The sequence below is a fragment of the Cinclus cinclus genome, chromosome 5, assembly GCF_963662255.1.
Source record: "Cinclus cinclus chromosome 5, bCinCin1.1, whole genome shotgun sequence".
In the NCBI taxonomy this organism is placed as follows: domain Eukaryota; kingdom Metazoa; phylum Chordata; class Aves; order Passeriformes; family Cinclidae; genus Cinclus; species Cinclus cinclus.
In genome coordinates this window covers 46,433,242-46,457,911 of record NC_085050.1, presented here as the reverse complement: position 1 = coordinate 46,457,911, position 24,670 = coordinate 46,433,242, and positions in this window count along the sequence as shown.

Genomic DNA, 24,670 nt, shown 5'->3' with positions numbered 1-24,670 from the left:
TGGGCCCAATGCAGACTTTGTCCCACAGAGAGCAACAGATCTTCCTGAGACAGCACACAGATGATGCGCTGGGACTTCGGGGTTCATAGTAAGTGTTGCCAGGTGATTTTGGGAGGTTGAACTGAAGAGATCTTATGGCTGAGTGCTGCATTTCCCCTGCAGAGGAGGCAGAGCTGGGACAGGACAGCTCCTCCATTCCCTGGTTCCACAAAATCCCATGGGATTTTTTCCCCGGTGCTTCTGCAGGCATTGATTCTGTGAGTTCCAGATAAAGGCTGTGCTTACTGCTGCACTAAGGTTGGTGTCACAGGGGACCTGGTCCTTCTTGTGGGAAGTTTTACTGAGGATGTTGTTACAAGGGAAATGGTCCTTTATGCTGTGGGTTCTGCTCTGGCCCTTGTACCAAGGGACCTGGTATTTTATATGCAATGTGTTACTGAGGATGTTACAAACACCTGGGCTTTTTTGTGGCAAGTTTTATGCAGGATGTTACAAGGTAAATGGTGCTTCATGTGTGAAGGCTTACTTCCCTGTTAAAAAGCCTTCGGAATGCTCAGGAACGCAGAGTGGGATATTTGACCTCTGAAATGGGTCCTGTTGGGTGCAAAATACCCATTTTTTCACCGGTTTGTGGTTTTTCTGGCCTTGGAGGAGTGTGAGACTGACCAGTCAGGTTGGTGTTTGAGAATGGGGAGAGTGTTCTGGGTTCCAGCAGTACTCCCAGGGCTGCTGCTTTGCAATGTAATACGGAACCCAGCAATCTTCCTGCTCTCCAAACATGGGAGGGACTGGAACAGCAAGTGGCAAACCTGGGCTTTGCTCCTTAAATCCCAGAACACCTGGGTTTATGTTCCATACTCCAGCCAGAGGAGGCAATGAATCCTGTTACCAGCCATCCTGGGGGCACTGGACTGGTGTTACCATCTATTACTATTATCTTTCACATGATGTGATTATTCCTTGATGAGAGAAGGTAGAAAGTGAGGCAGGAGGGGGAGCTCGTTTTGTTTCTGTGAACTCCAGGCTTGGGGCAGCTGCAGAGCACTTTGGTTTCAAATAATGCTGCCCAAACACAGTGAACTTGAACCTCTCTTGGGCACTTTGGGATCCCTCTGTGCCACTCCTCCTCTGATCCTTCACCTGTGAGGTGTGGGCTCAGAAATACCTGCCCCTACTAGATGGGTTTTTACATGTAAAATTTATTTTCTTAGAGAAGCCATAATGAAAATCTATGGAAAACTGGTGGTTGGTACACTAGCTGATAGTAGGTTTGGGGCTTTTATTCTTTTCTTTAATCTGTTCTTAAGAGGTCTCTTAAACTGGAAAATTGAATGGGGGGGTGGGGCAGGGGAGGAGCTGCTTTTCATTTTTTGGAATATGTCAAGTGACACCACCAAAATAAGATTGGAAGAACTGAGCTTCTCTGCACTTAATTCTTTTAGTGTGTTTGTGTGGGTGCAGGAGATGCCAAAATTCCACAGCAATTCTATGTCTGTAACATTAAGTGCAACATATCTTAAGCCAAATGCTCGGTGTGGGGTTTTCACGTATATTTTTATATCTAAAGGTTTTTCTTGTGCCCCAAAAAGCCACAAGGAACCTGCCAGAAGCAGGCCTTCATTGCACATGTGGGATTTCAATTTGCTCTTGGTTTCTTCCCTCCAGTCTTCTCTCGAGTTCTTGTGCCAGAGGGACTCTGACCCCAGAGCCATACAGGGTGTGTGTTGCCTTGACAAATGGGAATGAAATTGGCCAAGTCTGTCAGGAAAGCAAAAACATGCCCAAGGTTTGTTTGGCCAAAGATGGACCATGAAGACATCTGTACTAGCAGTGGGTGCAGGTGCTGAGACATTTGGGTTGTGTGGTGCCTCTGGCCCCTCAGAAGTCAGGGCAAGGCTGAAGGAAGGAAGGAAGGAAGCTGCCCGAGCTGCAGGTGAGGGCAGTGTTGGCTGTTTCAAGCTGCTTGGTGTGGAACTGGAAGAACAGCTCTCCTTCTTTCTCTTCATCACTGGACATTAAGAATATTAGGATGATGCTGCACTAAGCTATGTCTTTTGTGGGTTGTTGTGTGGTTTTGGGTTTTTCTGGCTTTTTAGTGTATTTCCAAGTGGTGCAGTGACAAGCAAGTTGCTGGCTTATGTGATTTCTGACTAACCTATCACAGAAATGGGCATCTGTGTGTGTGCATGTCCTTCCTGGCAAATCCAAGTATGACGTGGAAATCCTATGCGAAGATTTGCAGCCTTGACTACATGTGACACAGGCTTCTGAAAATGGAAATGACCTTGGCAGAATAGCAGCTGTGAAGTGAAGCAAAACTAAAATACATGTAAGCAGAAAAAGCAAGTGAAGTGATACTTCTTGGTCCTGCATGAACCTCATGCCTCTGCCTGCTGTGAACACTTGGTGTTGCAGCTCAATAGAGTCAATGTCAGTGTTTGTTGGGTTTGATTTTTGTGGTCAGTTCCTGTAAACAACTCCCCTCCTTCACTGGACACATCCCTGGAGTGGGACCAGACTCACCCTTAGCCTGGAGGAATTCTCTCTTCTCTGGAGAGGGGGGTGAAGCCAAGGCTTATGAGCAAAGGAAAACAACCAAACCATAGGCATTATATCTTTGATGCATGCAGCACCACGTGTTTTCCAAGTTCCCAGCACTGATGAATCTAAACAAGAAAATGTCTGTTCCTTCACTTCTCCAGTTCTCCCTTCACACCTCCCCTGCTTTCCCTGCTCTTATCTTGGTATGCCAAGGTCCTGCATCTCCCTGGCTCTCCAGGTGTAGCTCACCTTGTCCTCCTGCCTGTGGCTGAGAAAATATGGGCCTGAGATTTTTTTAGCAGCAATGCATTCTTCTAAAGAACACAAAGAGCATACAGTGCGGAAGAGTCTATAGGAAATACATCCAAAGGAGGGACTCTGCTTTTTCTGTCGTTCTCCTTCCTGTTTTCATCTGGGCTGGAAGGATGGGCATGGCCTGTATTTATCATATGAAAGTGATGGTACTAAATTTGCCCAGAAGTTCTGATTAGTGTTATTATTTTTCATTTTCTGCCACAAAACCTTTTCATTTTGGCTTTCCCATGTTGTTTCCAGGTGCTGCCCAGGATGGACATCTGTGGCCTCAGACAGTGATTCCCTAGGAGGAAAGGGAGCCTTTGCCTCACCTGCACAGCTCAGGTGGATGGGACAAAATTGGTGTGGCCTGACAAGGCATGAACAGATGTTTGTGTTCTGGAGTGCCTTGAAACCTTTCTCTGTCAGGTTTTGGAGGGGTTTCTCTTTGGGATTTCTTGTGATGCAGCACCCCAGGTGTCCCTTTGTGCAATGTCCAGTGGTAAAGGACTGAATAACTGACAAGTGGGGTCTGGGATGAAAACAGTTCTGTTAAAATAAATCAAAGACTGCAACAAGAACAATGAGCATCCTTTTAATGTCTGAAATAGTTAGGAATAAAAATGCTGGAAAAGGGCACTTTTATATTTGAATTGGTGTCCCCTGTCATGGATAAAACCCCACAGTGAGCAATCAAAGCAGAAGTGTGAAAGCTGGGATCCTTGGACTTTTGCAGTGGACTTAATTTTCTTTTCCTCCTCTCTTTCAGGACAGGAAAAGTCATTCCACTCCTCCCATCTTTGCCAAAAAGCTGTGGTGTTTGAGCAGCCAAAGCCAAGAGGCTTCAGCACCAGGGGTCTGTGCTGGAGGGCTCCTGATCCTGCCCATGCTGTGGGGTAAGTCAGAGGCTGCAGGGTTCCTCTTTTCCTCCCTGCTGGGATTAATTGCCTAGGGAATCTGAGATGTAGGTGAAACTCCAGCTCTCCTGTTCAGAGATGCAAGGTCCAAAGGACTGCATTTGACCTATGGCTTTCCAGGTCAGCAGGAACAAGAGGAAATGGGGTGCCAGAGCCATGTCCCATCAGGCTCTGTTTCCCTCTGAGGACAGAGAGTCTGGGCTGAGGAGAGATTGTCATGAGTGCTTGGATGAGCAATCCAGGGAACAGGGAGCTTGGAATTGCAGCTGCTGCTGGAACCACAGCCTTAGGTCTGCTCTGTTTGTGTCTGTGACAAGGGATTTGTGCTGGAGAGGTTCTGTCAGGAACAAAAGGTGGAGTAAATCCTCTCTGGGATGTGCAGTGAAGGACTAAACAGAATGGAAGGAGAGTATTTATAAACAACATCCCTATTTCTCCCAGAACTGGGGTGGAGGAGTGATGGAGGTGGTTTGGTCTGGTCTGGGTCTGTTATTCTTTGTGCAATTGTTAATTGTATGATTTACTGTCCAGGATCTTTCTAACAAAAGCTGACAGAAATTTAGGTTAAGCATTAGAACTTGGGTCCATTCATTTCAAACACTTGCCAAGGCTGGACGACTTGTGATGAGGGATGATGACTGCTCCCAGGAAAGGTTACTTATTTATACTCTGTCAGATTTCCCTCAGTGACTGTCAGCCCTGAATGGCTGCAAGTCTGTGCTCTTCTCACTGGGGAATTAGAAATAATTTCAGTGTAATTAGAAATTTTAGAAAAATCCAGCTAAAAATCTCACCTCTGTTCCCCCTAAGTTATCCCAGTTTTTCCCAGTTAGGAGCTGCACAGCAGTCAGGCAGGGAAAATGACATCAGGGAGCAGCGGTAAATTCAAAGGCAGATCGAGAAGTATACCAGCAAAGGGCAGAAAAGGGGAAAGGTTTCAGAAAACATTTTTGTGGTCTAATTAATGATACTTTCTGATTCCCCAGTGAGAAGAACACAAACTCACAGACATTCAGGCCTGACAGTCCCCTGCAGCAAGAGCTCAGCGCACATCCACAGAGGCAAGTCCAGCATCTGAAAGAAAAAGAAGAACAGAAGAAAAAGGTGATTTCTTTTGCTTCAAAGTTATGTCAAGTTCTTAAAGCCCAACCAACATTTGCTCTTGATTTTGGTTGGATGAATCATGAGCAGTGGGCACCAGTTATGCTATTCATTTAGCTGAAAACCTGGGGTCATTTAGAGAGGCCACAAGAACTGTTTGTGTAGGAAAATGTGAGGGGATGTCGAGGAGAGTGAGGTAGCATTTTTGAGAGGATTGCTGAGGTAATTGAAGGGAGCCCAGCAGAGAATTTCTCTGGGAAATCCGAGGCCCCTGGGGAAAACAGCCAGGGCTCTCCAGGGGTAGCAGGGAGGGCTCAGCACACGGGACTCTGTGTCCTCCTTGCCTGGTAGCAGCTGGCGAGGAAGGGAGGAGAGGCTCCCTGAGGGATGAGGCCAGAGAGAGTGAGCAGAGGAGTGGCCTCGGGCTGGAGAGGGGCAGGAGAAAGGCAAAGGGACCTCCCTGGGGTCACCAGGGGAACAGAACAGACATTTGGATGACCAACGGAGGTGAGGAGTGGATCTGAGTTCATCTACAGGGAAATAAGTAGGGGATATTTTGGAGGGAAAAGCTGAGTTGATGAGTTCACTCACCTTGCCACAAGTTGTGTTTGCACAAAGTGGGCCCAGAAGTGAAGGTCAATCCAAAGGCAATCCTGCTTGACCTCTGAATTGTTTTTAAGTTTTAATCTTTCATTTGGCAGCTTGCAAAAATACAAAAAAGTGAATACAAGAGGATAAATGAGGTTCCTGGGAGTCCATTACTTTGCTGTCATAGAATTCATAACAGTTTTGAGCTTTTGACGACAACAACACAATTCTTTATTTGGATTAATCACTGTGTGGGATTTGGGGTTTATCTGGATTTTAAAGCCCTCACGGGGGCTCTGACTACTCAGGAGCTGGTAGGAAAAGCAGAGTCAGAGCTCCTGGCAGGCACTGGGTGATCTCCCCCAGAGTGGACGGTGGAGGAATTGTTTGGGACTTAGATTGTCTGTCTCGGTGATGCCAGCTACTGTGACTGGTATATATTTGACTCCCAAAACTTCCCAGCCCAGGGGCTTGAGCTGGCAGGGCAGCACAAAGATTGTTCTCTGTGCAGTGCCAAGATTTGGGGTTCACTGTCAGCTTTGCTAATTCCCATGAATTATCCCATAGCCGTGAATTCCCTGTTCAGTTCCCACTGCCATAACCTCACAGTGCCTCATGGAGTGTGGATATTCCCAGGCAGAGCTGCCGTTTGATCGCCAGCTGTGCCAGGAACCGGCAGAGCTTCCAAGGAAGCTCTGCATCACTGGGACGGGGACAAGGTGTATATTCCAAAAAATTTGTTATTTAAACCCCTTATCCCCTAGCCCCAACGATGTCCCTGTGGGGGCACTTGACAGAGTTGCCTGGAATTCAGCTGATTTAACCCCCTCGAGCTTGGGCTCCAGGTAATGTTTTCAAGCAGGAGAAGGTGGGGGCCAGAGGCACTCCCGCCCGTGCCAAGGCAGCCCCTGTGCCCACAGGAGGACATCTTTCCCTGCAGAATCTCAGTTCCTTTCAGAGCCTCAGCAGTGGCCTCTGCAAGTTCTTATCCCTCAGGAGAGTGCACATCCCTGCCTTCAGCATACCTCCAGTGGGACCTGCCTGTGAAAGCTTTCCATCCCTTCTGCATTTCCAGCTGGCTCCCTGAAAAACTCCCACCTTCATCCAAACAAAACTTCATCCCAGCCAAACGTTTGATTTTTAAGGCATCTCTGCAGGGTATTGCTTGGGATCTAACATCTGTGAGGGAAGATTGCCTTGGCTTGAATGTTGCTGCTGGATGATGGCCTCAGGCTGGAAGGGAAAGGATTTGGAGTGGCCAGGACATACCTGGCAGCTGTGTGGGAGCTCTGGGAGGTTGCAACTGGGAATTGCTCTCTGAGATCCTCTGCAAGTAGCCCATACTGCCATTACCATGAAATGCCAGCTGTTCCTTGGGGTGCTTTTGGGCTGTCAGTGGCCTCTGTCCAGGCTGAAGCATCTCCGGGTGCCTGTTCAGAGCAACCCCTGGCCCAGGAGCCACAGCCAGCCCTTGAGCCATGTCCATGCCAGCACTGGCCAGGCACCCCAGCAACCATCCATGGGACATGTGCTTGGCACAGGCAGGGCACTGCAGGCACAGCCCCTGGCCTGCAGAGCCCAAGGAAAAGAGGAGCTGGTTGCCTTTTGAGGGCTACTGGCCTCCTCCTGCCCCATGTTCCCTGCCAGCTGGGACACACAGAAACACCAAGGAACGTTGCTGGCAGTGGCAGATGGTGAGTGGCAGACACCAGGGCCTCAGTGCAGCTCTGGGCCAGAAAAGCAGCCCCAGCTTCAGCAGCTGGCATCATTTGGCAACGCTTGCCTGCAGGAATTGCCCCCTACCACTCTCTGGAAGAACTTTGGTCATGCATCAAGGGAAGCCTCAGGACTCATCCTGCTCATTTCTCCCTGCAAAGGGACAACGCAAGGGCAAATTTACAGCTGCTTGGTAAATCCTGGGAAGTGCAGGAAAATCAGAGTTATGGGAAGAGTTTGGGGCTGTCATGTCAGGTGTCAGCCATTGCTGGGGCTGGTGTGTAAAGCAGCTTTAGCAGAAGAGAAGGAGCTGCAGTTCCCTTGCTGGTGCTAAGGATTTCCATGCTTGGGAGATCCATCCCCATGACCCAGAGACTGGCTCAGTTGGTTGGAACAGAATCCTGGTAATGCCAAGCTTGTGAGTTCAATTCGCAAACGGGCCATGTACTTGAAAGTCAGATTTCAGATCCCTCTCAACCCCAATATATCCTGTGATTTGGAAATAAACACGAAAATTCTCAGCTGAATTTTAATAAAAGAGGTTTTACCATTACAGAGCTTTTTTTTTGAGTTGCAAAGCAAGGGGGAGGAGGAGCATCTTACCTGGCAGGTGTTGGAGAAGCAGCCTGAGTGGGATGGGGGCACCAGGAGCGGCGGGACTTTGGGCTCCCAGCGTTCGCACGGCGGTCCTTGTGCCCCAGCCGGTTCCAGCCGCGATCCAGCATCTGCAGGAGGAGATTCCGCTGCCATTCTGCCGCGCACGGTTACCGGCAGAGCCCCGGCTCCCTGCGGCCACAGCAGGATCGTGCCCGGAGTCCCACGCCCGCTGCGGCCGAAGCAGGAGCATCAGCGCCGGGCTCGGCCCCAATCCCGTCCCAGTCCTGCGATCCGCACCCTGGCGGCCTGGGGAGAGGTGGCACCGCTCGGAACTGTCAGCGGACACCGAGAAGAGCCAGAGCCGACCGCTGGTCCCACCTGAGAATCTCAGGCTCCACGTAGCACTGAGAGCAGCCCCTGGGTTGGGTTTGGCGCAGCGCCCCGAGCGATGATCCCACTACACCCCAAGAGGAGCGTCCGCGTATGGAGCTGGGGCGGAGCGGCTTGGCCGCAATTGAAGGGCGTGGGCGGGGCGGGACCTGCACAAGTGTGCGGGGCCGGGCTGAGGGGATTTAAACCGCGGGGAGAGCCCCGCGACGTCATTTGCTCGTGGGCGCCGGGGGGTGACGGTGTCATGCGGCCGGGCTCCATAGCTCTTTTTCTTTGTATTTCTTCTATACTTCTCTTTCTTTATATATCTCCTTTCTTCCATCCCTCCCCTCTCTCCCCCCCCCCCCGGCCCGGTTCCCCCCCCATGCCCCCACACACCCTACCCTACTCCTCTCTCATCTTCCTCCTTCCACCCTTCCTTACCCCAAACTCTGGCTCCCCCTCCCCCCCACAATCTCCCTCCCCGCCAATTCTTCCCTGTCTTCCTTCAATCCTCCCTCTACTTCCTCCACCCTTCCTTCTCCCCCCTACCTTCCCTTGCTCCCTCTCTTTCCCCCTCTCCCTTCCTTTAGTCTTCCTCCTCCTCCTTCCTCTGCCCTCCCTTCCTCCCACCTCACCTTCCCCTTCCCTGCTGCCCTGCACACCCCAACACCCCCACCTGTCCTCTGTCCTTGGCTCACCCATCTCGACCACCCCGTATGCTCCCCTGTTCCCACCCTCCATCACCCCCTTTCTCTCTTTCCCCCACAGCTGCGGGGCTCGGGGCACCGGATAATAAAGCCCAGAGGGCCGGACCCGGCGCCCCCCACCCTCCCTGCAGTCCTCACACGGGGACTGGCCCGTTCTGCGCGTGTCCCAGTGCCGGTCAAACACACTTTCCGACACCGCTGGGGCTCCGGCTTTCCCTACATCACACTGGGAGTCTCTGGGGGGGGTCAGGCTGGGCCCCCTCATTAGGAGGGGGTCCTCGGGGGGGGATGGTGGGGAGGCCCCCCTCTGGAGGAGGGGTCGGAGGTGGGAGGGTGTCGGAGTTGGTGGGAGAAATGCAGCATTCAATGCGAATGATCAGCAAGTCTCAATTTATTGAATGCTTCTGGTTACATTTATATCATCAATAATTAAGCTCATACAAGTACGAAAGCAAGCTCATCATTGGCTACCACAGCAAAGGTCAGTCCCACCCAGTTCCTCATTCTTGTGATCCTTTAGCTGTGGAGGTTCTGCACGCTATCTTAACTGCAGTATCCTGTTATTACAAAAGCGGTTACATATCTATTGCTCAAGGAAAAGCTGTCCTTCAAAATATCTACTGTCAGTATTTTCCCAAAGCCCTGTCAGCTAGTAATTGCATGGGAATACGGCCTTTCTCTCTAAGCCATTCTTCCACAGGAGGGATTCAGGGGTCGCATCCCCCAGGCCCCTCCCCCTCCAGACAGGGTTGGCCCCCTGAACCCCTCACCAGGACGCCCCCCTCTGGATGGGGCCCCAGGAGAGAGGCGGGTGGGGTGCAGGTGCAGGACAGGGTGGGGCTGATCGTTTGTCTGGAGGGGGTTTTTTTTTGGTGTCTGTTTGCACTTCAGAGTGATGTGACCCCCTCTGCCGGAGGGGGGCCCACCTCCCCCCTCAGTGGCGCCTCCTAATGAGGGGGCCCACACCGACCCCCAAGCCCGCCCCCCCAGTGTGATATGGGGACAGCCGAATACCCTGCACTGTAGGGCAGTGTTGGGGGGGGGGGGGGGAACCTGTAGAGCGGCTCCAGCTCCTTGTGGGGATTCCTGTGAGGGGCGCTGGCTCTGGCCCTCTGGCCTTTATTATCTGGCACCCCAAACCCCGTGGCTGCAGGGGGACAGACAGAGGGGAGAAGGGACAGAGAGGAGGGACAGGAGGGATGAAAAGGGGGAGGGAGCGGGGTCGGGAGCCGGGTCGGGGTGCGGAGGGATGCGGGAGGGGGAGGGAAAGGCCGGGGTGGGGGAGAGGGACGGCGGACAGAGGAGGGGGAAGGAATAGAAGGGGGTAGCGGGGTAGGGAAAGGAGAGGAAGGATTGGGGGGGGGGGTTCGGTTTGGGGGAGAAAAAACAGGAACATGGGGAGGAGGATGAAAGGGTAGAGGGGAGAACAGGAGGGGAGGCAGAAAGGGGAGGGAAAAGGGTTGGCTTTGGGGAGGAGAGGGGAAGGGGGAAATGGTGAGAAACACCTGAGCCAGGTACGGGACCACCCCTGAATCACTGCCCCAGTACTGCCCGGAAGCACCCCCAGGACCGCCTCTGAGTCACCGCCTCCAGTACCGCCAGGGACCGCCCCTGGTCCCTCTGGGCTCCGCCTCACAGAGCCCCGGCTCCACCCCGAGCCCTCCCCGGGGTGGGGGGGGACCATGGCTCGCGGCCCGGCCCCTCTCTCCTGGGCCGAACGGGGGCTGCTCCTGGCGCCGTGTCAGGCCATTCAGCTCCGGACCCTGCCCGTGTCCGCTGGGGTTGCCGGGGCTGGAGGAGCGGCGCGGCATCGGGCCTGGGTTGGGGACCGGGGTCGCTGGGGGCAGGAGGAGCCGCTCCGAGACGAGCGGTGGGGCCGAGCCTGGCGCCGCCGCTCCTGCTCTGTCTGCAGCCCTGCCGGGGCTCGGGCCCGGGACACCTCCAGCCCCGCCGGTCCCCGCAGCGGTGGGGGAAACTTTTATCCAGTGTAGGCAGAGAATTCTCATAGAGAAGCCTCAAAAATAAAGGATACTGGGGGGAGGGGCGGGGAGCGTTTTCTGCTTTAAATTAAAAAATGCATTGGGAAAAAAAAAATCTGTGGAGCAGCTCTTTTGCAAGCCTGAGCTGGTTTCTGTGTGATCTGCTCTGATTCCCGTTCTCCAGTGGGATTTTCAGCGTGTTGGACCACAGTGAAATGCCAGGTGCTGAACACCACAGAAGATAATGGGAAAACCCGGCAGGTCAGGCAGGGTCCCCGTGGACCTGGCACTGCCCAGTATTCCTGACAAGGGCTTGGAGGTTCCAGCACAGCCCCCCAGCACATCCTGCTGCTTCCTCAAGTCCCCTTCAAATGACACTTCCACTAGGGTAAGGGTTAGGTTAAGGGTTAGGGTTAGGGTTAATGTTAGGTATAGGGTTAGGGTTAGGGTTAGGGTTAGGCTTAGGGTTAGGGTTAGGGTTAGGGATATTGTTAGGGTTAGGGTTAATGTTAGGGTTAGGATTAGGGTTAGGGTTAGGGTGAGGGTTAGGGTTAGGGTGAGTGTTAGGGTTAGGTTTAGGGTAAGGGTTAGTGTTAGGGTTAGAGTTAGGATTAGAGTTAGGATTATGGTTAGGTTTAGGGTCAGGATTAGGGTTAGGGTGAGCTGTTAGGGTTAGGGTTACGGTTATGGTTACGGTTAGGTTTAGAGTTAGGGATAGGGTTAGGGTTAGGGTTAGGGTTAGAATTAGGGTTAGGGTTAGGTTTAGGTTTAGGGTTAGGGTTAGTGTTAGGTCTTAGGGTTAAGTTAAGGGTTAAGGTTAGGGTTAGGGACAGGGTTAGGGTTGAGGTTACGGTTAGTGTTAGGGTTAGGGTTAGGATTAGGGTTAGGCTAAGGGTTTGGTTTAGTGTTAGGGTTAGGGTTAGGGTTAGGGTTAGGTTTAGTGTTAGGTTTAGGGTTAGGGTTAGGGTTAGGTGTTAGGGTTAGGGTTAGGGTTAGGGTTAGGGTTAGGGTTAGGGTTAGGGTTAGGGTTAGGGTAAGGGTTAGCTTTAGGGTTAGGATTAGTCTTAGGGTTAGGGTTAGAGTTAGGGTTAGAGTTAGGGTTAGGTTTAGGGTTAATGTTAGGTATAGGGTTAGTGTTAGGATTAGTGTTATGATTAGGATTCGGGTTAGGGTGAGGGAGAGGGTTAGGGTTAGGATTAGGATTAGTGTTAGGGTTAGGGTTAGGGTTAGGGTTAATGTTAGGTATAGGGTTAGGTTTAGGGTTAGGGTTCGGGTTAGGTTGAGGGTTAGGGTTAGAGTTAGGTTTAGGGTTAGGGTTAGGGTTAGGGTTAGGGTTAGGGGTAGGGTTAGGGTTAGGGTTAGGGATAGGGTTAAGGTTAGGCTTAGGGTTAGGGACAGTGTTAAGGTTACGATTACGGTTAGTGTTAGGGTTAGGATTAGGGTTAGGGTTAGGGTGAGGGTTAGGATTAGGATTGGGGTTAGGGTTAGGGTTAGGGTTAGTGTTAGGTTTAGGGATAGGGTTAGGGTTAGGATTATGGTTAGGGTTAGGGTTAGGTTTAGGGATATTGTTAGGGTTAGGGTTAGGGTTAGGGTTAGGGTTAATGTTAGGTATAGGGTTAGGGTCAGCGTTAGGGTTAGAGTTATGGGTAGGGTTAGATTTATGGCTAGGGTTAGGATGAGGGTTAGGGTAGGGGTTAGGATTAAGGTTAGGGTTAGGGTTAGGGTTAGGGTTAGAGTTAGGTTTAGTGTTAGGTTTAGGGATAGGTTTAGGGTTAGGATTATGGTTAGGTTTAGGGTTAGGGTTAGGGATATTGTTAGGGTTAGGGTTAGGGTTAAGGTTAATATTAGGTATAGGGTTAGGGTCAGGTTTAGGGTTAGGTTTAGGGTTAGGTTTAGGGTTAGGGTTAGGTGTTAGGGTTAGGGTTTAGGGTTAGGTTTAGGGTTACTGTTAGTGTTAGAGTTAGGGTTAGGCTTAGGGTTAAGATTATGATTTGGTTTAGGGTCTGGGTTAGGGTTAGGGTTAGGGTGAGCTGTTTAGGGTGAGGGTTACGGTTACGGTGAGTTTTAGAGTTAGGGACAGGGTTACGGTTAGGGTTAGAATAAGCGTTAGGGTTAGGTTTAGGGTTAGGTTTAGGCTTAGGGTTAGGTCTTAGGTTTAGGGTTAAGTTTATGGGTAGGATTAGGGTTAGGGACAGGGTTAGGGTTGCGGTTACGGTTAGTGTTAGGGTTAGGGTTAGGATTATGGTTAGTGTTAGGGTTAGGTTTAGTGTTAGGGTTAGGGATAGGTTTAGGATTGATTTAGGTTTACCATTAGCGTTATGGGTAGGGTTAGACTTAGGGTTAGGGTTAGGGGTAGGGTTAGGGTTAGGTGTTAGGGTTAGTGTTTGGGTTAGGGTTAGGGTTAGGGTAAGGGTTAGATTTAGGGTTAGGGTTAGTGTTAGAGTTAGGGTTAGGCTTAGGGTTAATGTTAGGTATAGGGTGAGTGTTAGGGTTAGTGTTATGATTAGGATTCGGGTTAGGGTTAGGGACAGGGTTAGGTTTAGGATTAGGATGTGGATTAGTGTTAGGGTTAGGGTTAGGGTTAATGTTAGGGATAGGGTTAGGGTTAGGGTTATTGTTAGGTATAGGGTTAGGGTTAGGGGTAGGGTTAGGGGTATGGTTAGGGTTAGGGATAGGGTTAAGGTTAGGGTTAGGGTTAATATTCGGTATAGGGTTAGGGTTAGGTTTAGGTGTTAGGGTTAGGGTTAGTGTTAGGGTTAGGATTAGGGTTAGGGTTAGGGTTAGGTGTTAGGGTTAGGGTTAGTGTTAGGGTTAGGATTAGGGTTAGGGTTGGGGTTAGTGTTAGGTTTAGGAATAGGGTTAGGGTTCGGAGTATGTTTAGGTTTAGGGTTAGGTTTAGGGATATTGTCAGGGTTAGGGTTAGGGTGAGGGTTAGGGTTAGGGTTAGGGTTAGTGTTAGGTTTAGGTTTAGGGTTAGGGTTAGTGTTAGGGTTAGAGTTAGGGTTAGAGTTAGGATTATGGTTAGGTTTAGGGTCAGGGTTAGGGATAGGGTTAGGGTGAGCTGTTAGGGTTAGGGTTACGGTTATGGTTACCGTTAGGTTTAGAGTTAGGGTTAGGGATATGGTTAGGGTAAGAATTAGGGTTAGGGTTAGGTTTAGGTTTAGGGTTAGGGTTAGGGCTAGGTCTTAGGGTTAGGGTTAAGTTTAGGGGTAAGGTTAGGGTAGGGACAGGGTTAGGGTTGCGGTTACGGTTAGTGTTAGGGTTAGAGTTAGGATTAAGGTTAGGCTAAGGGTTAGGGTTAGGGTTAGGTTTAGTGTTAGGGTTAGGGTTAGGGTTCGGGTTACGTTTAGTGTTAGGGTTAGGGATAGGTTTAGGGTTGATTTAGGGTTAGCATTAGCGTTAGGGGTAGGGTTAGAGTTAGGGTTAGGGTTAGGGGTAGGGTTAGCGTTAGGTGTTAGGGTTAGGGTTAGGGTTAGGGTTAGGGTAAGGGTTAGGTTTAGTGTTAGGGTTAGGGTTAGGGTTAGGTGTTAGGGTTAGGGTTAGGGTTAGGGTTAGGGTTAGGGTTAGGGTAAGGGTAAGGGTTAGCTTTAGGGTTAGGATTAGTCTTAGTGTTAGGGTTAAGGTTAGAGTTAGGTTTAGTGTTCGGGTTAGGGATAGGTTTAGGGTTGATTTAGGGTTAGCATTAGCGTTAGGGGTAGGGTTAGGGTTAGGGTTAGGGTTAGGGGTAGGGTTAGGGTTAGGTGCTAGTGTTAGGGTTAGGGTTAGGGTTAGGGTTAGGGTTAGGGTAAGGGTTACCTTTAGGGTTAGGATTAGTCTTAGGGTTAGGGTTAGGGTTAGAGTTAGGGTTAGGTTTAGGGTTAATGTTAGGTATAGGGTTAGTGTTAGTGTTAGTGTTATGATTAGGATTCAGGTTAGGGTAAGGGAGAGGGTTAGGGTTAGGATTAGGATTAGTGTTAGGGTTAGGGTTAGGGTTAGGGTTAATGTTAGGTATAGGGTTAGGTTTAGGGTTAGGGTTGGGGTTAGATTGAGGGTTAGGGTTAGAGTTAGGTTTAGGGTTAAGGTTAGGGGTAGGGTTAGGGTTAGGGTTAGGGATAGGGTTCAGGTTAGCCTTAGGGTTAGGGACAGGGTTAGGGTTACGATTACGGTTAGTGTTAGGGTTAGGATTAGGGTTAGGGTAAGGGTGAGGTTTAGGATTAGGATTGGGGTTAGGGTTAGGGTTAGGGTTAGTGTTAGGTTTAGGGATAGGGTTAGGGTTATTTTTATGGTTAGGGTTAGGGTTAGGTTTAGGGATATTGTTAGGGTTAGTGTTAGGTTTAGGGTTAATGTTAGGTATAGGGTTAGGGTCAGCGTTAGGGTTAGAGTTATGGGTAGGGTTAGATTTATGGCTAGGGTTAGGATGAGGGTTAGGGTAGGGGTTAGGGTTAAGGTTAGGGTTAGGGTTAGGTTTAGGGTTAGGGTTAGGGTTAGGGTTAGCGTTAGGTTTAGTGTTAGGGTTAGGGTTATGGTTAGGGTTAGGGTTAGATTTAGGTTTAGTGTTAGGTTTAGGGATAGGTTTGGGGTTAGGATTATGGTTAGGGTTAGGGTTAGGTTTAGGGATATTGTTAGGGTTAGGGTTAGGGTTAGTGTTAATGTTAGGTATAGGGTTATGGTCAGCGTTAGGGTTAGAGTTATCGGTAGGGTTAGATTTATGGCTAGGGTTAGGATGAGGGTTAGGGTAGGGGTTAGGGTTAAGGTTAGGGTTAGGGTTAGGGTTAGGGTTAGGGTTAGGGTTAGGTTTAGTGTTAGGGTTAGGGTAAGGGTTAGGGTTAGAGTTAGGTTTAGTGTTAGGTTTAGGGATAGGTTTAGGGTTAGGATTATGGTTAGGTGTAGGATTAGGGTTAGGGATATTGTCAGGGTTAGGGTTAATATTAGGTATAGGGTTAGGGTCAGGTTTAGGGTTAGGTTTAGGGTTAGGTTTAGGGTTAGGGTTAGGTGTTAGGGTTAGGGTTTAGGGTTAGGTTTAGGGTTACTGTTAGTGTTATGGTTAGGGTTAGTGTTAGGGTTAGGGTTAGGATTAGCGTTAGGGTTAGGGTGAGGCTTAGGGTTAGGATTAGGGTTAGGTTTAGGTTTAGGGTTAGAGTTAGAGTTAGAGTTAGGGTTAGGCTTAGGGTTAAGATTATGATTTGGTTTAGGGTCAGGGTTAGGGTTAGGGTTAGGGTGAGCTGTTAGGGTGAGGGTTACGGTTACGGTTACATTTAGAGTTAGGGACAGGGTTAGGGTTAGGGTTAGGGTTAGAATAAGCGTTAGGGTTAGGTTTAGGGTTAGGGTTAGGGTTAGGGTTAGGGATATTGTTAGGGTTAGGGTTAATGTTAGGGTTAGGATTAGGGTTAGGGTTAGGTGAGGGTTAGGGTTAGGTGAGGGTTAGGGTTAGGGTTAGGGTTAGTGTTAGGGTTAGGTTTAGGGTTAGGGTTAGTGTTAGGGTTAGAGTTCGGATTAGAGTTAGGATTGTGGTTAGGTTTAGGGTCAGGATTAGGGTTAGGGTGAGCTGTTAGGGTTAGGGTTAGGGTTAGGGTTAGGTTTAGGTTTAGGGTTAAGTTAAGCGTTAGGGTTAGGGTTAGGGTTAGGATTAGGGTTAGGGTTAGGGTTAGGGTTAGGGTTAGCGTTAGGGTTAGTGTTAGGGTGAGGGATAGGTTTAGGGTTGGTTTAGGGTTAGTATTAGCATTAGGGTTAGGGTTAGGGACAGGGCTAGGGTTAGAGTTAGGTTTAGGGTTAGGGTTAGGGTTAGGGATAGGGTTAGGGTTAGGGTTAGGGTTGGGGTTAAGGTTAGGATTAGGGTTAGTGTTAGGTTTAGGGATAGGGTTAGGGTTAGGATTATGGTTAATGTTAGGGTTAGGTTTAGGGATATTGTTAGGGTTAGGGTTAGGGTTAGGGTTTATGTTAGTTATAGGTTTAGGGCCAGGGTTAGGGTTAGAGTTAGGGTTAGGTTTAGGTTTTGGGTTTGGGCTGTGGTTAGGGTTAGGGGGAGGGTTAGGGTTGGGGTTAGGGTTAAGTTTAGGATTAGGGTTAGGGTTAGGTTGAGTGTAAGTGTTAGGATTAGGGTTAGGGTTAGGGTTAGTGTTAGGTTTAGGGATAAGGTTAGAGTTAGGATTATGGTTAGGTTTGAGGCTTAGTGTTAGGGTTAGGGTGAGCTGTTAGGGTTAGAATTAATGTTAGGGTTTGGATTAGGGTTAGGGTTAGAGAGGGTTAGGGTTAGGTTTAGTGTTAGGGTTAGGTTTAGGGTTAGGGTTAGTGTTAGGGATAGAGTTGGGATTAGAGTTAGGATTGTGGTTAGGTTTAGGGTTAGGGTTAGGGTTAGGGTGAGCTGTTAGGGTTAGGGTTACAGTTATGGTTACCGTTAGGTTTAGTTAGGGTTTGGAATAGGGTTAGGGTTAGGTTTAGGTTTAGGGTTAGGGTTAGGGTTAGGGTTAGGTCTTAGGGTTAGGGTTAAGTTTAGGGTTAAGGTTAGGGTTAGGGACAGGGTTAGGTTTGCGGTTACGGTTAGTGTTATGGTTAGGTTTAGGATTAGGGTTAGGCTGAGGGTTAGGTTTAGTGTTAGGTTTAGGGTTAGGGTTAGGGTGAGGTTTAGTGTTAGGGTTAGGGTTAGGGTTAGGGTTAGGTTTAGTGTTAGGGTGAGGGATAGGTTTAGGGTTGATTTAGGGTTAGCATTAGCGTTAGGGGTAGGGTTAGAGTTAGGATGAGGGTTAGGGGTAGGGGTAGGGTTAGGGTTAGGTTTTAGTGTTAGGGTTAGGGTTAGGGTTAGGGTTAGGGTTAGGGTTAGCGTAAGGTTTAGCTTTAGGGTTAGGATTAGTCTTAGGGTTAGGGTTAGAGTGAGAGTTAGGGTTAGGGACAGGGTTAAAGTTATGCTTAGGTTTAGGGACCGGGTTAGGGTTACGATTACGGTTAGTGTTAGGGTTAGGATTAGGTTTAGGGTTAGGTTGAGTGTTAGGATTAGGATTGGGTTTAGGGTTAGTGTTAGGGTTAGGGTTAATTTAAGGTTTAGGGTTAGGGTTAGGATTAGGGTTAGGGTTAGGGTTAGGGTTAGGGTTAGGGTTAGGGTTAGCGTTAGGGTTAGTGTTAGGGTGAGGGATAGGTTTAGGGTTGGTTTAGGGTTAGTATTAGCATTAGGGTTAGGGTTAGGTTTAGGGCTAGGGTTAGAGTTAGGTTTAGGTTTAGGGTTAGGGTTAGGTTTAGGGATAGGTTTTGGGTTAGGGTTAGGGTTAGGGTTAGGATTAGAGTTAGTGTTAGGTTTAGGGATAGGGTTAGGGTTAGGATTATGGTTAATGTTAGGGTTAGGTTTAGGGATATTGTTAGGGTTAGGGTTAGGGTTAGGGTTAATGTTAGTTATAGGGTTAGGGCCAGTGTTAGGGTTAGAGTTAGGGTTAGGTTTAAGTTTAGGGTTAGGGCTATGGTTAGGGTTAGGGGGAGGGTTGGGGTTGGGGTTAGGGTCAAGGTTAGGTTTAGGGTTAGGGTTAGGTTGAGGGTAAGGGTTAGGATTAGGGTTAGGGTTAGGTTTAGTGTTAGGTTTAGGGATAGGTTTAGGGTTGATTTGGGCTTAGCATTAGCGTTAGGGGTAGGGTTAGATTTAGGGTTAGGGTTAGGGGGAGGGGTAGGGTTAGGCTTAGGTGTTAGTGTTAGGGTTAGGGTTAGGGTTAGGGTTAGGGTGAGGGTTAGCTTTAGGATTAGGGTTAGGGTTAGGGTTAGAGTTAGGGTTAGGGTTAATGTTAGGTATAGGGATAGTGTTAGGGTTAGTGTTATGATTAGTATTCGGGTTAGGGTGAGGGACAGGGTTAGGGTTAGGTTTAGGATTAGTGTTAGGGTTAGGGTTAGGGTTAGGGTTAGGGTTAGGGTTAGTGTTAGGGTTAGGATTAAGGTTAGGGTTAGGGTTAGGATTAGTCTTAGGGTTAGGGTTAGGGTTAGGTGTTAGGGTTAGGGTTAGTGTTAGGGTTTGGATTAGGGTTAGGGTTGGGCTTAGTGTTAGGTTTAGGGATAGGGTTAGGGTAAGGAGAATGGTTAGGTTTAGGGTTAGGTTTAGGGATATTGTTAAGTTTAGGGTTAGGGTTAGGGTGAGGGTTAGGGTTAGGTTTAGTGTTAGGGTTAGGTTTAGGGTTAGGGTTAGTGTTATGGTTAGAGTTAGGATTAGAGTTAGGATTATGGTTAGGTTGACGGTCAGGGTTAGGGTTAGGGTTCGGGTGAGTTGTTAGGGTTAGGGTTAGGGTTATGATTACGGTCAGGTTTAGAGTTAGGGTTAGGGATAGGGTTAGGGTTAGGGCTAGGGTTAGGGTTAGGGTTAGAATTAGGGTTAGGGTTAGGTTTAGGTTTAGGGTTAGGGTTAGGGTTAGGTCTTAGGGTTAGGGTTAAGTTTAGGGTTAAGGTTAGGTTTAGGGACAGGGTTAGGGTTGCGGTTACGGTTAGAGTTAGGGTTAGGGTTAGGATTAGGGTTAGTCTAAGGTTTAGCTTTAGTGTTAGGGTTAGGGTTAGGATTTCGTTTAATGTTAGGGTTATGGATAGGTTTAGGGTTGATTTAGGGTTAGCATTATCGTTAGGGGTAGGGTTAGATTTAGGGTTAGGGTTAGGGGTAGGGTTAGGGTTAGGTGTTAGGGTTAGGGTTAGGGTTAGGGTTAGGGTTAGGGCTAGGGTTAGGGTTAGGGTTAGGGTTAAGTTAAGGGTTAGGGTTAGGGTTAGGATTAGGGTTAGGGTTAGGGTTAGGGTTAGGGTTAGGGTTAGCGTTAGGGTTAGGGTTAGGGTGAGGGATAGGTTTATTGTTGGTTTAGGGTTAGTATTAGCATTAGGGTTAGGGTTAGGTTTAGGGGTAGGGTTAGAGTTAGGTTTAGGTTTAGGGTTAGGGTTAGGGTTAGGGATAGGGTTAGGGTTACGGTTAGGGTTAGGGTTAGGATTAGGGTTAGTGTTAGGTTTAGGGATAGGGTTAGGGTTAGGATTATGGTTAATGTTAGGGTTAGGTTTAGCGATATTTTTAGGGTTAGGGTTAGGGTTTGAGTTAGGGTTAGGTTTAGGTTTTGGGTTAGGGCTATGGTTAGGGTTAGGGTTGGGTTTAGGGTTAGAGTTACGGTTAGGGTTAGGGTTAGGTTGAGGGTAAGGGTTAGGATGAGGGTTAGGGTTAGGGTTAGTGTTAGGTTTAGGGATAAGGTTAGAGTTAGGATTATTGTTAGGTTTAGGGTTAGTGTTAGGTTTAGGTTTAGGGATAGGGTTAGGGTTAGGATTATGGTTAATGTTAGGGTTAGGTTTATGGATATTGTTAGGTTTAGGGTTAGGGTTAGTGTTAATGTTAGTTATAGGTTTAGGGCCAGTGTTAGGGTTAGAGTTAGGGTTAGGTTTAGGTTTAGGGTTAGGGCTATGGTTAGGGCTAGGGGGAGGGTTAGGGTTGGGGTTCGGGTTAAGGTTAGGGTTAGGGTTAGGGTTAGGTTGAGGGTAAGGTTTAGGGTTAGGTCTTAGGGTTAGGGTTAAATTTAGGGTTAAGGTTAGGTTTAGGGACAGGGTTAGGGTTGCGGTTACGGTTAGTGTTAGGGTTAGTGTTAGGATTAGGGTTAGTCTAAGGTTTAGGTTTAGTGTTAGGTTTAGGGTTAGGGTTAGGGTTACGTTTAGTGTTAGGGTTAGGGATAGGTTTAGGGTTGATTTAGGGTTAGCATTATCGTTAGGGGTAGGGTTAGAGTTAGGGTTAGGGGTAGGGTTAGGGTTAGGTGTTAGGGTTAGGGTTAGGGTTAGGGCTAGGGTTAGGGTTAGGGTTAGGGTTAAGTTAAGGGTTAGGGTTAGGGTTAGGATTAGGGTTAGGGTTAGGGTTAGGGTTAGGGTTAGGGTTAGGTTTAGGGTTAGCGTTAGGGTTAGTGTTAGGGTGAGCGATAGGTTTAGGGTTGGTTTAGGGTTAGTATTATCATTAGGGTTAGGGTTAGGTTTAGGGCTAGGCTTAGAGTTAGGATTATGGTTAATGTTAGGGTTAGTTTTAGGGATATTGTTAGGGTTAGGGTTAGGGTTAGAGTTAGGGTTAGGTTTAGGTTTTGGGTTAGGGCTATGGTTAGGGTTAGGGGGCGGGTTAGGGTTGGGTTTAGGGTTAGAGTTAGGGTTAGGGTTAGGGTTAGGTTGAGGGTAAGGTTTAGGATGAGGGTTAGGGTTAGGGTTAGTGTTAGGTTTAGGGATAAGTTTGGAGTTAGGATTATGGTTAGGTTTAGGGTTACTGTTACGGTTAGGTTTAGGGTTAGGGTTAGTGTTAGGGTTAGAGTTCGGATTGGAGTTAGGATTGTGGTTAGGTTTAGGGTCAGGATTAGGGTTAGGGTGAGCTGTTAGGGTTAGGGTTAGGGTTAGGGTTAGGTTTAGGTTTAGGGTTAAGTTAAGCGTTAGGGTTAGGGTTAGGGTTAGGATTAGGGTTAGGGTTAGGGTTAGGGTTAGGGTTAGCGTTAGGGTTAGTGTTAGGGTGAGGGATAGGTTTAGGGTTGGTTTAGGGTTAGTATTAGCATTAGGGTTAGGGTTAGGGACAGGGCTAAGGTTAGAGTTAGGTTTAGGGTTAGGGTTAGGGTTAGGGATAGGGTTAGGGTTAGGGTTAGGGTTGGGGTTAAGGTTAGGATTAGGGTTAGTGTTAGGTTTAGGGATAGGGTTAGGGTTAGGATTATGGTTAATGTTAGGGTTAGGTTTAGGGATATTGTTAGGGTTAGGGTTAGGGTTAGGGTTTATGTTAGTTATAGGTTTAGGGCCAGGGTTAGGGTTAGAGTTAGGGTTAGGTTTAGGTTTTGGGTTTGGGCTGTGGTTAGGGTTAGGGGGAGGGTTAGGGTTGGGGTTAGGGTTAAGTTTAGGATTAGGGTTAGGGTTAGGTTGAGTGTAAGTGTTAGGATTAGGGTTAGGGTTAGGGTTAGTGTTAGGTTTAGGGATAAGGTTAGAGTTAGGATTATGGTTAGGTTTGAGGCTTAGGGTTAGGGTTAGGGTGAGCTGTTAGGGTTAGAATTAATGTTAGGGTTTGGATTAGGGTTAGGGTTAGAGAGGGTTAGGGTTAGGTTTAGTGTTAGGGTTAGGTTTAGGGTTAGGGTTAGTGTTAGGGATAGAGTTGGGATTAGAGTTAGGATTGTGGTTAGGTTTAGGGTTAGGGTTAGGGTTAGGGTGAGCTGTTAGGGTTAGGGTTACAGTTATGGTTACCGTTAGGTTTAGTTAGGGTTTGGAATAGGGTTAGGGTTAGGTTTAGGTTTAGGGTTAGGGTTAGGGTTAGGTCTTAGGGTTAGGGTTAAGTTTAGGGTTAAGGTTAGGGTTAGGGACAGGGTTAGGTTTGCGGTTACGGTTAGTGTTATGGTTAGGTTTAGGATTAGGGTTAGGCTGAGGGTTAGGTTTAGTGTTAGGTTTAGGGTTAGGGTTAGGGTGAGGTTTAGTGTTAGGGTTAGGGTTAGGGTTAGGTTTAGTGTTAGGCTGAGGGATAGGTTTAGGGTTGATTTAGGGTTAGCATTAGCGTTAGGGGTAGGGTTAGAGTTAGGATGAGGGTTAGGGGTAGGGGTAGGGTTAGGGTTAGGTTTTAGTGTTAGGGTTAGGGTTAGGGTTAGGGTTAGGGTTAGGGTTAGCGTAAGGTTTAGCTTTAGGGTTAGGATTAGTCTTAGGGTTAGGGTTAGAGTGAGAGTTAGGGTTAGGGACAGGGTTAAAGTTATGCTTAGGTTTAGGGACCGGGTTAGGGTTACGATTACGGTTAGTGTTAGGGTTAGGATTAGGTTTAGGGTTAGGTTGAGTGTTAGGATTAGGATTGGGTTTAGGGTTAGTGTTAGGGTTAGGGTTAATTTAAGGGTTAGGGTTAGGGTTAGGATTAGGGTTAGGGTTAGGGTTAGGGTTAGGGTTAGGGTTAGGGTTAGCGTTAGGGTTAGTGTTAGGGTGAGGGATAGGTTTAGGGTTGGTTTAGGGTTAGTATTAGCATTAGGGTTAGGGTTAGGTTTAGGGCTAGGGTTAGAGTTAGGTTTAGGTTTAGGGTTAGGGTTAGGTTTAGGGATAGGTTTTGGGTTAGGGTTAGGGTTAGGGTTAGGATTAGAGTTAGTGTTAGGTTTAGGGATAGGGTTAGGGTTAGGATTATGGTTAATGTTAGGGTTAGGTTTAGGGATATTGTTAGGGTTAGGGTTAGGGTTAGGGTTAATGTTAGTTATAGGGTTAGGGCCAGTGTTAGGGTTAGAGTTAGGGTTAGGTTTAAGTTTAGGGTTAGGGCTATGGTTAGGGTTAGGGGGAGGGTTGGGGTTGGGGTTAGGGTCAAGGTTAGGTTTAGGGTTAGGGTTAGGTTGAGGGTAAGGGTTAGGATTAGGGTTAGGGTTAGGTTTAGTGTTAGGTTTAGGGATAGGTTTAGGGTTGATTTGGGCTTAGCATTAGCGTTAGGGGTAGGGTTAGATTTAGGGTTAGGGTTAGGGGGAGGGGTAGGGTTAGGCTTAGGTGTTAGTGTTAGGGTTAGGGTTAGGGTTAGGGTTAGGGTGAGGGTTAGCTTTAGGATTAGGGTTAGGGTTAGGGTTAGAGTTAGGGTTAGGGTTAATGTTAGGTATAGGGATAGTGTTAGGGTTAGTGTTATGATTAGTATTCGGGTTAGGGTGAGGGACAGGGTTAGGGTTAGGTTTAGGATTAGTGTTAGGGTTAGGGTTAGGGTTAGGGTTAGGGTTAGGGTTAGTGTTAGGGTTAGGATTAAGGTTAGGGTTAGGATTAGGATTAGTCTTAGGGTTAGGGTTAGGGTTAGGTGTTAGGGTTAGGGTTAGTGTTAGGGTTTGGATTAGGGTTAGGGTTGGGCTTAGTGTTAGGTTTAGGGATAGGGTTAGGGTAAGGAGAATGGTTAGGTTTAGGGTTAGGTTTAGGGATATTGTTAAGTTTAGGGTTAGGGTTAGGGTGAGGGTTAGGGTTAGGTTTAGTGTTAGGGTTAGGTTTAGGGTTAGGGTTAGTGTTATGGTTAGAGTTAGGATTAGAGTTAGGATTATGGTTAGGTTGACGGTCAGGGTTAGGGTTAGGGTTCGGGTGAGTTGTTAGGGTTAGGGTTAGGGTTATGATTACGGTCAGGTTTAGAGTTAGGGTTAGGGATAGGGTTAGGGTTAGGGCTAGGGTTAGGGTTAGGGTTAGAATTAGGGTTAGGGTTAGGTTTAGGTTTAGGGTTAGGGTTAGGGTTAGGTCTTAGGGTTAGGGTTAAGTTTAGGGTTAAGGTTAGGTTTAGGGACAGGGTTAGGGTTGCGGTTACGGTTAGAGTTAGGGTTAGGGTTAGGATTAGGGTTAGTCTAAGGTTTAGCTTTAGTGTTAGGGTTAGGGTTAGGATTTCGTTTAATGTTAGGGTTATGGATAGGTTTAGGGTTGATTTAGGGTTAGCATTATCGTTAGGGGTAGGGTTAGATTTAGGGTTAGGGTTAGGGGTAGGGTTAGGGTTAGGTGTTAGGGTTAGGGTTAGGGTTAGGGTTAGGGTTAGGGCTAGGGTTAGGGTTAGGGTTAGGGTTAAGTTAAGGGTTAGGGTTAGGGTTAGGATTAGGGTTAGGGTTAGGGTTAGGGTTAGGGTTAGGGTTAGCGTTAGGGTTAGGGTTAGGGTGAGGGATAGGTTTATTGTTGGTTTAGGGTTAGTATTAGCATTAGGGTTAGGGTTAGGTTTAGGGGTAGGGTTAGAGTTAGGTTTAGGTTTAGGGTTAGGGTTAGGGTTAGGGATAGGGTTAGGGTTACGGTTAGGGTTAGGGTTAGGGTTAGGATTAGGGTTAGTGTTAGGTTGAGGGATAGGGTTAGGGTTAGGATTATGGTTAATGTTAGGGTTAGGTTTAGCGATATTTTTAGGGTTAGGGTTAGGGTTTGAGTTAGGGTTAGGTTTAGGTTTTGGGTTAGGGCTATGGTTAGGGTTAGGGTTGGGTTTAGGGTTAGAGTT